We start from the raw sequence: 14,757 nt of genomic DNA on the forward strand, positions 1-14,757 counted from the left end.
AGATGTTAACATGCATGCAGGATTTATACTATCTTCCAGACAGTCTCTGACTTGTCTAAGGTTAGATGTTATAATCTGGTGTAGAACGAGGTCAGGATTTATTGTGGACCACGTAGTAAACCCTTATTTTTATCATGGGTTATTGGACATGATTTGACAGGTGTACTTTGGTGTTCGCTTTGTATTTCTATCTCCAGTGATAGGGGATAATGGTGACTAAAGCAGACTTTATGTATGGTGAAAGTCATGGCCTGGGGCTTAAAGTAGTCAGAAAAGGCAATAAAATCCATTAAAGTGCCTTGGCCTCTCCCAGCATCAGCATATAACACATATAAAGAGCCATTTCTTTAATGGAGATTCAAACCCAAAACAGAGAGAAGAGTAGTATCAGTGGATCCTTTAGTTCATTTTTCTCTCTTAATGATTGTGCCACCATAAGAGATTACACCTTTGATTTTAATATCAAAACTGTTTTCAAATGAGATTATGTGGGCCAAAAGCACAAGCTTTATTTGATTTTTCGTTATAAAATCATGAAGGCAAACAAAAAAAAAGTTAACGGCACAATAACTTTTTTGTTAAAAATACATTTCATATCCCAAATAGTGATCAATACAGTATATCAAGGATTCAAATCAATCGTGGAATATCAGAAACATATATCCCTACACATTTTTAAACCAGGATAGATTTTCTAGCTTTCACAATACTTTTTAAGAAACAGGCAATTGCAAAATTGGTAAAATCCTCCTCCTTCTTTGTGTTTTATAAAATTTACAAAATAAAACCACATAAATTGATGATTGCTGGGACTGATTATCACATGGGCAACTGCATAGCTCGTTTGACCAGTTGTTTTTTTCATAAAAACTTATCAGGCGATGGAAAATCTCAAATCTGAAACGAGTCAGTACAAATCTGCCATACCCGCTTAAGGCATACTGTATATATGGCTGTATGGTAAAAGAGGTTAAAATCAATTGATTTGATTGTACTGACGGTTTGCTTGTTTACAGGGTAAACCTATTTGCCTCCAGGTGCGTCATACAGATTCTCTTGAACTCTTTCCTGGAGACAGAATTTATGGAGTCTGAAGAATTATAGTACTCTGGGTGACCGAGATTATGCATAAAAGTTTTTAAGTAACTTAGCCATGGAATCTCGGTGGCCCAATCCAACTTAATACTATCGCTGATGATATCGCAGTTGAGGTCAGCTCTAGGGGAGGTCCAGATCCTATGCCACAAGAGAACGGGTTGGGCTTTAATGATATTGGAGATTTACGAAACACCCATTTCTGTATGGCAGTTGTAAGTTGGGGTACTGCCAGGGACCGCCAAAAGATTTATTAAAAAGGCATTTTTGACCTGCTGGATGAGTTGGGTAATTTGGAAACCCCACACACAAGTCCTATAAGTGGCTATGCTAACACATTTTGCTTGATAAATTTGCAGAAGCATAGCTGGCGTCCTTCTGCCCAGCTTCTTCGCGAAGTTGACCAGAGCTGCCATAGATTTCATAAAAAGTAAGCTCCTGCTTTTAACTGCCAGAAACCACGTCCCTTTGTAATCAAACAGGATTCCTAGATATGGGAAAGTCTTGGTTACTTCCCCCTTACTGTCCCCTATAAACAAACTCCTACAATTATCACTATCCTTCCCACACTTCATAATGTAGATTTTTGAAACGATGAGTCTCAGACCCAGATTATCCATGTGTGCGGTGTGATTTAGAAGTGCCTTTTGAAGACCCAGTTGCCTACGGGCCATCAGCACTACATCGTCCACATACAAAAGGGTGGCTATAGGGCGTTTATTTATTTGCGGCATACCATAAGTCTTCTCTACCATCGCTTGTTCCAGGCCATTCATATACAATGTAAATAAAAACGGTGCCAGGACACAGCCCTATCTAACCCCCCTTTCCACGCTAAATGGTGCAGTGCATTCCCCCCTGGTTCCATAACTGATCCTTGCTGTCGCTCCGCAATACAACTGACTCAAAAACTGGAACAAAGGGGGGTACACCCCCGTATCTGTTAAATCGCCTCATAAGCACCCAAATCATGGGATCAGGGTCACTCTTAAGCATCAAAGCCAAAGCAAAAAGAAATGAATAAATGAGAAGTATTGAAAATATCGTATTCAAATAGAACATACGCAATAAACCATTTTGTCTGAGTATGAAATGGACCTGGCCCTCTCTGCCGGTCAACCCCTCATTTTTTACCTTTACCACCCATTTCCTTTGCTGAATTTTTGTTGACCTTAGGACTTTGTGAACTTTAAAACTGCTAATCAGTGCTAAAGCATTTTTGGTCTCTCCCCTAAACATGGTACAATTGGCTAACAACTGATTGACATATTTGATTTACTTCAAATTCCTTTGTAAAGTGGAAATGTGTGAAGCGTGGTGCGGGACTCGCTATCCAAGCCCGACCGCAAGGGGTTAATTCAGCAAAGGAGGGTGTGGAGGGAAGACCGAGTCGGCCCTACGTGCACCCGCAGTAATGACTGGCCCAACGTGGGACCCCCGGAGAGAAGGCCAGAGCTGGAGTGGAGGTGCCGTGCCCGATAGCAAGCAGGAAAGCTCACCAGGTGGTGGGATGCCGAGGGCTGTCCCCCAGGAGTGGAACCACCACAGAAGGTGGCCGGCGGTGACTGTGGGCACGAGTACATCTGGCTGGGGGCTACATAGTGCCAAAAGGGAGGTGGCCCAGGGAACAAGGGCACCGGTGTGAATTACATGGAAACCGCGTTTCCAATGTGCTGAGCCAGGGGGAGGATACAGTTTGCGGTAGCCAGGCATCACAGGTTCTGCCTCCAGAACTAATACCAGACCCTGATCAGAAAGATAGAATGAGCGCAGGTGGCATTGTGGAACTGGAGGCAAAGACAGAGCGGAGGCCCAGGGAAGTAACCAGGGGTGCGGACACTGCTGGGTGGAGGTGAATATACCCCTGAAAGGTGGGCAAACAGTCGACCGGCGGAGTGCTTGGGGAGAGACGTATTATGTCCTGCAAATATACAGTCCCATTGCACGATCAGAGTGGGTAGGTGGCCCGGAAGACAAGAGAAGCATCACTACTGCTACCCAAACTCTGACCGAAGAGTACATTAGGCGGGGATACGCAGCCGGATTACATCACGAGAGACCACCCAGTGCTCTCAGGAAGGTTGACACTTCCAGATCTTACCATGACGAAGCCGAAGGGTAACCCACCCTCAGTACAATCCAATAAACTAGATAAATACGCGGTTCTGCGTCAAGTGGCATCCGAAGAAGGAGTGCCTGGCAACAAGGAGGCGGCGGAGGAGCCTTTCCTGGGAGCAATCATGGTGGCCATCCAGGCCCTGGGCAAGATCCTGGAAACAAAATTAGACAAAGCCACGATTGAAATGAACTTGATGCGAGCAGACATGCACAAGACCTCGGAACGGGTCACCACGGCCAAAATGAACATCACGGAGCTCAAAACCAAAACACAAACATTGGAAGAACGTGTAGCCAATTAACGTACAAGCACAAACAAATGCCACTGAAGCTAGAGGACCAGGAAGGGAGAGCCAGCCGCAACAACATCAGAGTTGTGGGGGTCCCTGAGGGGGCGGAAGGCCCGAGCATGGATCTCTTACTCGAGGACATTATCCTCAATCATCTTAAGCCGAAAAGATTCTCAACCTACTTTACGGTGGAGAGGGCGCACAGAACACCAACACCTCTGCTGCAGCTGGGGGTTCCCCCCGAACTATCATAGCAAGGATCCTTAATTATAGATACCGGGATGCTATACTGCAGGCAGGTAGGATGCATGGTGACCATCCATATGAGAAGACGTTCATAAGAGTTTTTCCAGACTTTATCCTGAGGGTGCAATTGGAGGGACGTACATTTGACGGGGTGAAGCGTGCCCTGAGAGAGAAAGAGGAATAAAGTATATGATGCTCTTTCCAGCCAAACTCAGGGTAATAATTCACGAAAAATCCTGGTACTTCACTGCACCAACGGAGGTTCAGCAATGGCTGGAGGAGGGAGGCTCGCAGAAATGTAGCCATTGCAGGGAGGAGATTGGGAGGGGAAAACAAAATGGCAACCTGTAATCCCTGTCAAGATGTGCAGAAGACCAGAGCCCAGAGACTCGGTCGAGAAGGTCACGTTCTAGAAGCCCAACCACCGGAGTTGCGTAACCTAGACAGTAACAGACACTGGCAGATTTCTAGAGACTGGACACGATAATCATGCGAGACTGAAGGTACGGTTGTGACGATTTGGGGATGGGAGAAAGCCGGCCAAACTAGACAGTCAAGCAGGGTACATTATCAAGCATAACCATTGATTCGAACTTTAAACCAATACTGAATGCTCAGGAGCTGGATCAGGGCTCTGTGTGGGGAGTATTGAGTGACAGTGTCAGCCAGCCCTACGCTGTTAGATTGTTATGTGGGCAATAGGCGCTCTGCTAGTTGGGATGTGGGTAGTTGTAGACCTACAAGGCAGGGTAGCAGGGGGGGTGAGTTCTCATTGGGGGGGGTTTTCTCCTTTCGTTCTGAGTTTGGTTGTTCATGCTTCAGAAATATTGTACCGACAAATGTGGACCGTGACCAGAAATCCTATGCAGTATATTGCTGCTCGGGGGGGGGGAATGTTTGGTGGGTGGAAGAAGGGAGAAGAGCCACAAAGATTTTTCAGACGGCTGTGCGACAAGTTAAAACTCTAAAGATTCTCTCCTGGAACGTAAACGGGCTGGGGGATAAGATAAAACGTACCATGGTGCTACAATACCTGCGTAGACACTCCCCAGGCATTGTGCTCCCACAGTAGACACACCTTAAAGGCAATAATTACTTAGCACTGAACCACTATGGCTAAACATTCCGGGTGCATGCTGGATTTACTATGGGCTCCAGAGGTACTGCTATATTATGTAAAAACTCCACTTGTGGGGAAACACACCTGGTATCCCGATGGGACGCTACGAAGCCCTGTCCGGGTTATGGGAGGGGCAAGTTTTAAACATATCTTCAGTGTATGTGCCATCTCGGCTACACGGAACCACATTATCCGATCTGAGCAAGTTGCTACTCTACATGTCACGGGGTACATTGATTATGGGGGTGACGGGAATGACACGATAGCCTCTGAACTAGACAGGGAAGTACAACCTCCAAACATTCAGGGACCCGACCGTTGAACACATTTGCAAGTGCGATGGGACTGGCAGTTCTTTGGAGGTGCCACAACCCCAGATTGAAACAGTTTACACACATTTCAGCAGCCCATGGTAGTGGTTCCCGCCTAGAATATGGCTTCACACATACTAATTCTGTAGGACTCTTTCAAGGGGGGTGCCACAAGGTGCAAGGGATCTCGGACCACTCGCCAGTGGAGATACAGATGCATGGGTCGGTGAAGGATTGGTCTCTTCCACCAAGACTGGATCACCTCTTGTTCAGGGATCAGGAGTTCTAGTAACGCTTTGATAAACACACGGAACAGTATTTCACTGAGAATGCAGGCTCTGCGTGATCGGACTATATACTCTTGTAGGCACACAAGACTGTGGCCAGGTAATTTGTACAGGCGACCTGTGGGATTAAGCACAAAGAACAGCGCACACAATGTGACAGCTTGAAGCAAGAGATACGAAATCTCAAGCTGACACAGAGCACTGACCAAGAGAATGACTCCCAACACAAATAAAGACTTAGACTTAAGCAAAAAGAATTCAGAGACTTAGAAGAAAACACCGCTCGCACCCATGCAATTGCCACACAACGGAAAATTTATGATTTGGGCGATAAGGCCAACAAACTGATTGCGTGGCTAGAAAGGAGGGATGGGACCAGAAATTGGGTTTCTGAAATTAGAAATGAAGAGGGCCCGCAGAGTGGACCAAGTACAGAGTTAGCAGAAATATTTGCTAGATACTATGAAAATATCTACCAGTCAAAGACCGAACGGGGGTTGGAAGACTGCAATACACTACTAAAAGACATGATACTGCCGACGGTGGGGACTGACGATAGATTGTTGCCAGACTCAATCATAAATGTAGAGGAAGTGGAAGGCGCTATACTGGACTTCCAATCCGGGAAGGCAGTGGGCCCGAATGGGCTTCTCAAGGAATTGTTCAAGTGTGTTGCGGGGAAGCTTGTCCCTCACATGCTTAATATGTTTCTAGGGGCCAGAAAAGAGTGTCAACTCCCAGAAGATGGGAGAATGGCGACGATAGTGGTCATCCACAAAGGAAAACCTCATGACCTCTGTATCTCCTACAGACCTCTTTACTAAACTTTGAAGCCAAAGTATTGGCTAAGAATATTGCTAACCAGTTGAGTCCAATTATACAGTCCTTAATTCACCCGGACCAGTTTGAGTTTATGCCACACAGGAGAACTAGGCTCAATTTGCGACGACTTTAAGGCATAATGCACATAACCCAAAAGCAGCCAGAAATATCTGCTGCTCTTCAATCTCTCGATGCGAGAATGGCATTCAATAGTATTGAATGGACTTACTTATTTGCTGTATTAAATAGGATGGTACTTGGCACAAACCTACCAGGTAGATACGATTGCTATACACCGCCCCAATGGCGTGTGTCAGAGTCAATGGGACCATATCCAGATCGTTCCCACTCCACAGGGGCACACAGCAAGGGTTTCCGCTATCATTGATGCTCTTTGCACTGGCATTGGAACCACTGGCAGTCTGGGTACGGGGTGACCTGATGGTGAGGGGATAGACATGGGTGGGGGCAGGAAGACCGTATTTCTTTATATGCGGATGATATCCTGCTTTATGCCCACAGACCCAGACAGACATTCCATAGAATCATCCATATAATACGATCCTTTGGCACATATTCGGGTTACTGTATTAATTGGGATATATCCCATGTCTTCTCCCTAGTGGGAGAGCTTCCAACTTTGACATCAGTTTGCTCTGAGCTAGCAAGGAAAGAGACATTCAAGTACTTGGATATATGGATTACGAGGTCAGAGGGCGAATTCCTATGACTGAACTTACATGCACAACTAGACAGGCTGAAGGAAGACACAACGCACTGGAGGCGATTACCTGTCTCCCTTATAGGCAGAGCAGTTCTTTTTAAAATGATGGCACTTCCCCCATATTATATTTGGTCCAAAACACCCCATATCTAATACAGGAGACATTTTTGGGGCAATAGAGTCCGAACAGAGACTGTTGTTACGGGGGGTGGTAATCCCAGAATTGCACTCAAGAAATTGCAGAAAGGAGTATACGATGGGGGTCTGGCCGTTCCAAACCTTCAGAAATACTTTTGGGCCTCACAACTTATAAATATTATTTATTGGGTGTTTTCTCCGCTCGAGGAGCCGGCTTATATGGTCGACCGATTGGCGATGAGCATTGGCAGTTACCTGGCGGAGTTCGACCGGAAGAGGAGAAATGCTATACACCTTCCAGTGCACACACGGACGGTGCTCGAAATATGGCATAAGGCCACTAGAATGACAGGCTGGGAGAACAGACTCATGGAACAGAAACCTCTGTGGGTGGGAGACCAACTGAAAGCTGACTCGTCTAGAGGGCTTCCGGATTTGGAGCCTCCTAGGAATCTACTTACTAGGAGATGTCTGGAAGCGAGGTAGAATGGTCGAGTTTGATAGATTGTGAAAGGAGTTTCAGATGGGAGGAGGGGAATATCTCTGTTACCGCCAACTAAGACATGCGCTACACTGCCATCTGACAGAGGGAACCTCTATACCGGAGTATTCACTGCTCGAGGACAGACTCCACATAGATCCCATGATTGACAAGGCAATATCCCTTACATATCGGAAGCTAGTTAATAATTCTCCGGACTATATGGGACCTCTAAGGGGAGCCTGGGAATCACATGTTGGTCTTCTCGAGGAGGATGACTGGGCTGAGGCCCTACAGGGTCCCAGAGAAATAGCTATCAGGGCACGCTTTTGTCTGGTCCAGCTCCGCATTCTTCATCGATCTTGCACCTCACAAATGGTTTAATTTCGTATTGGTAATTATATGTCCGAGGAGTGCGCAAGGGGATGTGGAGAGAGAGGGTCATTCTTCCACATTTTGTGGGGTGGCCCCATTACCCAAAAGTACTGGGGGAGCTTGTCCTGAGTAATGTCTAAAGTGGTGGGAGAACCAGTATTGACGGAGCCCAGGTGGCATATTCTAGGAGTAACTGGAGAGACAACATGGCCGCAATGGGCCAAGACCTGGCTTGCATTTGCAGGGGGGATGAACAAACAAAACATTGCCCATGCTTGGGGGGCAGGAGACGCCCCATCATTGGAAGCCTGGAAAAGAGATATGGATTGCTGCTATAGGGCGGAACAATCAGTTTATCAAATCAGGGGCTGTCCACGCAAATGGGAGAAGAATGGGGAGCATGGGCAAAATACAGAGGACTTCGGGCAGAGGACTGTGGGCTGCTTACAAGCCTCCCTAGATTAAATAGATGAGCGATACCTCGTGGGAGAGCATTGAGGACAGCAGAAAAACTGTGAAAACCAATGTATGATGTAACATGGTGTACAGGGAACACATGTGAACTTATGTGACTATATAATATCTATATAATGTTTATCTGAAGATTGTTACTTGTTTAATAAAAATAATTTTTAAAAAAGATATGCCTAAATGGGTAGTCTGCTGGCAGCATGGGGTGCAGATCTGGGAACAGCCCCATTTGCAACTGAATAGCCTGTAGTCTGCCTTCACACAAAAGGCTTGTCACCACTGCATTGTCTCTGCAGCCAGTTTGGAGTCAGGGGAGGGGAGTGGGGAAATTCAAATAACTTCAAAGAGAAACCTCTAGAAATGTCCCCTACTTCAAACCAGGCCTGGGTGTAGTTCGCTTAGTTTTGCTACGCGGAACTCTGCGAAGTTACAAAAAAACTCTGCGAAGTTTGGCGAGATGCGGAGTGCAGTGCAAACTGCAGTTTCTGCTGGTATTCCTGATGCTCGGGTAGAAATTCTACCCGAGCGGCGGCTCGCGCTTGTGAATTTACTGTTCGCACTCGCAAACTTACAGTTAGCGATCACAAGTGGGTTAAAAACTTCACTACACATCACGAAGCGGAGTTTTCTGCACTCCGCGAGCTCCCAGCTTGCACAGTTCACTTTCGGGACATGTGCAAGGAAGATCAGAGGACTGCCTGCTGCTGTGGCCTGATCTGTACTCCACAAGACTGCTTTGCTGCACCTGGAAGGACTGCTTTGCTGGTTGGAGTCTGCCTTGAACCCTCAGAGGCCTGCCCTGCCTCTTGAGCCCTGCTTCTTCACCTGAACCCAGTACTTTCAGAGTGACTACAAGATCTAGTGTGCTGGCCCCCTATTCAGATCCACAGGGACATAAGAGGCTCCCACCATCTTGAACCCACACCTGGACCCAGCCTGAGTGAGTCTTGACCCTCCTAAGTAATGCCCTTCCAGTCCTCAGCCCTTAGAGGGGGTGCTAGATGTGCCCAAATAGCCAAAATCTATAACTTTGGACTTCACATTTTTTGGGCTAAAAACTGCTCTGAGAACCGAGGGAAGACTGGGACCAACTTGCTAGTTGATTGATCCACCCAAGGAGCATTGCTGATCCGCCTGGCATCACGGTAGCTTCCACTACATTCAGTGGTCCTTTTCCAAAGGGGTTTCCGGAATCCTGGAGCTCACGTTGGCTACCCTTCCTGCCTCAGCCCACTGGAAATTTTCAACTTCCATAAAAGTGACTACGTCCGAACATAGTTATCTTCACAACAACTTTGTCCAGTGGCTCCCTGATGATGACACTTCCCTCTCGGGCACCCCCTGCAATCTTGTACCACTGAGCTTTACCTTCTCAGAACATTTTCTTCCAACTTTTTTCCAAGTCCACAGGTAAGCACAAACTGGACCCAATCCACTTCCTGTATCCAACTTTAGGTGCTAGTTTTCACAAAAATGTAAAATAATTATAACTTTGCTTCTACTGTTTGGATTTATGTCACTTTGGTTTTGAATAATTTATTAAAATTTACACTATCTTTGTTTTTCTAAATTGGCGTGGGATTTTTCTTGTGTTGTGTTTTCACTATTACTGTTTGTGTGCAGCATAAAACTTTACAAATTGCTTTTTAAAGAAGCCTGACTGCTTTTTGTGCCAAGCTACCGAGGGTTAAGCACAGGTTAATTTAGTGACTTTTGTGATTCACCCTGACAGGGATTGTAGCAGTTGCCTGAACAGAGGTGACCCCCATTCAACCAACAACCCAATTTTTCACATGTGCTTCACAAGGAACATCTTACGGACATTGAGCATTTTACAATATATCATAGTACTCTTGTGTCGACTCTCACTTAAATAATGATTGTGTGTCTTCAACAAAGTCTTATTCAGTGCATCTGAAGTCTCATCCAGGATGCTAGTCTTTGAAAAGCGTGCTTTCAGCTCGCCTATAATAGTAACGTTAGAATCCCTGAAAGTATTTGATATATTGTTCTCCTGGCCTATCGGCAACATATATGCTTAGTGAATTGTTCATATGTGTATGTATTTATATCAAGCTTTTCTTAAAGGTATTGTGTCTAAACTGAACAAACTTACAACAATATTGTTACTATTGCCATAAAATGACCTGGATGAATGCATAGGGAATTTCCATCCACAATGCACCAGCCCTTTCTTCAACTGCTTACTTTAGCAGAAAAGGACTCAATGTCATTGATCCTAATTTAATGTTAGCCATATTGCATTGCTATTTCAAATCAAATTATATTATGTAGGAGAATCCATTCTCTCTAATACTTTTTGTGAATCTTTCATAGACTTGCTGTCCTTCAGGATACAAATCCTTTAATAAGGGCTTTGTATACAAGCTAATTTGCCTAGAGGCCCAGTGAGGACATTAGGGATCTATACAAACCATCACTAAACTCTTCAGACATTATCAAGTTTGCATTACTAGATGGACTTATATAGGACTTAAAAACCCAAGTGCAAGTAGTTCCTCCAGATTGAAACTGGTCAGAAACGTTCTTGAGCTGCTCTTCGGAACCATATAATAGATCGCCTGGTGCTTTAAAAGGGTCAAAGCTCAGTAAATTCTATCATCTTTTAGGGTTATTTTATGGTGCTCGAGCAAGACTTTGTTTGCAGCTGTTTGTCTGATGATAGTGATGTATTTCCCTATGCTCCACTCTTCATTCAGAAACTCTGGGCTCTTGTTTGCTCAGTAGACTACTGGAACAGAGTAATTTTGGCTTCACTCTTTCATGTTTAATTAGGCCACCTATATGTGTACCTATGGCCTTATGTACTCGTGTGATGTAACGAAATGTAGTTCACTTGAACAATTACAGAAAGTGCATCTAGTGTGCAATCTCGACATTTTTATGAGAATATTTATTAATGTTTTCTTTATAGTAGCAACAAGTTGCTGTTCTCAAATATATACCCATCTGTGTGGTTTGAATAACATTGTATTTCTTATATGTTCACGTATTTCTTTAAATAATCTTCTCCATTTAGTTTATAACTGAAAATGTTTCCATTGAATATTGCTCTATATCTATATTGTAACAGTATATGTATCTGTAATCATGCATTTAAAACATGTACTGAAATGCTTGCCATACTAAAGTTGGCCAAATGCCTTAAAATGTTGGATTTAGCAATGTTTAACATTAATGTGAATGCTTGCTTTGGATGCAATGCTTTTCTTTCCTCTGCAGGTGCAGTTGCATTAGCTCATAGTTAAAGAAAGGCACATTGTGTGATAAAGATAGTGAGCCTCAAAAGAAGTATCCTTCGACAAGGATATGAAGATTAAATGAAGGAAGGGAGGATACTGTCCAAGCGGAAAAAGGAGATTAGAGGAATCTAAGTATGTTCTAAAAGGAGAGAAATCTTGAGTGTAGTTGTCAAGTTTGTTGTTTGAAGATGGGAAATAATTGGACATGTGACCTGGAAATTTCAAAGGTTCTTTTGATGGGTGTAATTGGGCATTGCACTTTAGCTTTGTTCAGATTCCACTATAGACTCTAAAAGGTACAGACCTCTTTGTAACACCTCTGTTATGCAGCTTCATGCTATACAATATACTTTAACTTTGAGAACGTCTAGAGATGTTGTGCTATGCTGACACCTTTCTCTGCTTCCATGACTTAATAGGGTTTCCCTGATTCCCAGTTAGAATAGTTTAGTAGAGCTCCTTAGATAACCTCATGTAGAGTTGACGCCTTTCTCCTTAGCTAAATGGCGCAGGGGCGTAGATTGGTGCGCCACCCAGGAAAAAGCTGTCTACGAAGCAAGAGGTTGCCTAGCTAAACATGAACTTATATGGGGCAAATGGTTGAGACCAGTGGTTTGATTGTCCGTTGCTCGGGTGGACTGATACCTCATGCGAACAATACGAGGAGATCACTTATAACTATATTGAAATACCTAATATGTCAAAATGGTGCTGTTTCTTTGTTGTTTTTCTTAAAAATGCCAATAAAGTTGGTTATAAAAAAAAAGATAACCTCATGTATAGGCACGAGGATATAAACTTTTAATCAACTCACCAGACTTTATTTCTCATTCTTTGTATAGCAGCTACCGAATTCCTCATTTGCTTTCTGTTATTGAGGATCAATTTTATATGTCGTTTTGGATATCCTTTAGTGATTTGGTATTTTTATACTATATTTCTGCGACTGATTTATATCAGCTTGCTTTGAATTCATAATAAATCCATAATTAATCCTATCAATCGGCTCTCTGATTTTTACTGTGTGATCAAGGGGGTTACACTGTAATTGGTCAATTTTTTGTTCATTCTAACTCTTTTTATTCCTCAGGCACCTAGAACCTTCCACTGCAGGGGTCAGGGAAAAGGAGTCCAAGTTCTATGCGTTCTCACTACTGTTATTTGCCACACGGTATTTTACTCTGGTATTTTCCTGGATGAATATTAGTCTCAAAATCATCCTTAAAAGTAGTCCCATTACAGGGCATTTTGCCTAGTTTAGCGACATATGCCGCTTACCTTTTGAAAATATAATTGAATACTATTTTGAAAACATAATTGAATAGGTTTCGCTCATAAATCACGGTGTACAATTTTGTGGAATTTCTTCCTCTATGGACCATGCCTAAGAGGTTATTTGTTTTTGCAACCTCTTTGAATGACACCACCCACTCTTCTGTCTTTCTTGGTAAGAAGCAGCATGAGCTTTGGAGCCGTCGCAAAGAAAGATATTCATAAGCTGTGTAGGTGCAAGGAACGTCGGCACCTGTCTCAGCAGTGTCTTTTGTGCCCTTCTGCATCAAGAAAAGTTGTCTTTGCGGCTCGGTATATTTTGCATCTGCTCTAGAGAATTTCAGTTGGCCAACATGTGCAAATTGTGTGAGCCATAGCATTAACGAAAAACTGTGATATTTACATGTTTGCTTTAGTGATAGCATTAATATTGATTATACACAGGGCACAGCTTTGTGCCAATTTGTATGTAACTACGGGGCATATTTACAACGAGGCGATAAAAAATTATCGCCGCTTTAGCGGCCGTTTTCGGCCGAAAAGCGGCGATAATTTTATCCCTATATTAGCAAGGTCACGCTGACGCGTGAAACCTTGCTTTAGCGTGGGGATTTCTAACGTCCAGCTTTGCATCTCTAATGAGATGCAAAGTGGGCGTTCCTGACCTGACATGATAGGAGAAATGTCGCAAAGCGACATTTCTCCTATCATCAAGCCCCGCTCTATGAAGCATAGCATCAGGAAAAGTAGCGATACCACCTGTTATCGCTACTTTCCTAACACCTGCTTCAGGACTGACTTAGCCGTGATATCCTATGGAAGGAGGATATCATGGCTAAGTTTGTGAGTCCCTATCAACTAGCTAACGTGAGATTATCGCTGGGTTTCCAGCGATAATCTCACGTTAGCCAGTTAGCGCTAGGATTTTTATCGCCGATGAGATAAGCGTTGCTAATAGCACGCTATCTCAGCGATAAAAATCAGCGCTAGCCGGCAATAATTATGCGAGCGCTAAGTGTGCTCAGCGATAATTATCGCCGGTTGTTGTTGATATGCCCCTACATTTTCTGACGAGCACACGTTTAACTCAAAATTTCTCCAAATTAGTTCATGAGCTACAGAAATGAAAGTTCAGAAACAGAGATGAACAACCACTGCTCACTATTTCTAAGCTGTGCATCGCATTAGTGAGGTGGTGATTCCGCACCAGGAATTACCATTTGTGTGTGATATATTACCAAACAATTATTACGCAAACAGGAGCCAATGGCCCAGACTGGAGAACGAACATGCTTGATGTGGAATGACTACACAGGTCTTTGCATGCTTCAAACCACTACATAACCCATGTACCTGACATATATTCCAACAGCAGTGCCAGGAATGACCATTTGTGTGTGGTATTACCAAACAATTATGATAAAAACAGAAGCTAATGGCCAAGATTGGAGAACAACATGATTGATGTGGAATTATTTCACAGGTCTTTGCATCCTTCGAACCACTCGCTACGCTGGGCGCCGTAAAACTGCACCAGGTTCATGATGAAACGAGAGTCCCATGCATCCACTAATCCAGTACTTATTTGTTATCTTTGAGGCTGCGCGAAACCTCTCTCCAACACAACTACAAGATTAGTAAAACCTAAACTCCACCAAGGTTAAGGCCTCTCCTTAGGGTAATATTCCTGGAGCCACAAATTAAAAAAAAAGGTTGCCAGTCTGATTCATTCAGTTAGTTTAGC

The sequence above is a fragment of the Triturus cristatus genome, chromosome 6, assembly GCF_964204655.1.
Source record: "Triturus cristatus chromosome 6, aTriCri1.1, whole genome shotgun sequence".
Taxonomy (NCBI): domain Eukaryota; kingdom Metazoa; phylum Chordata; class Amphibia; order Caudata; family Salamandridae; genus Triturus; species Triturus cristatus.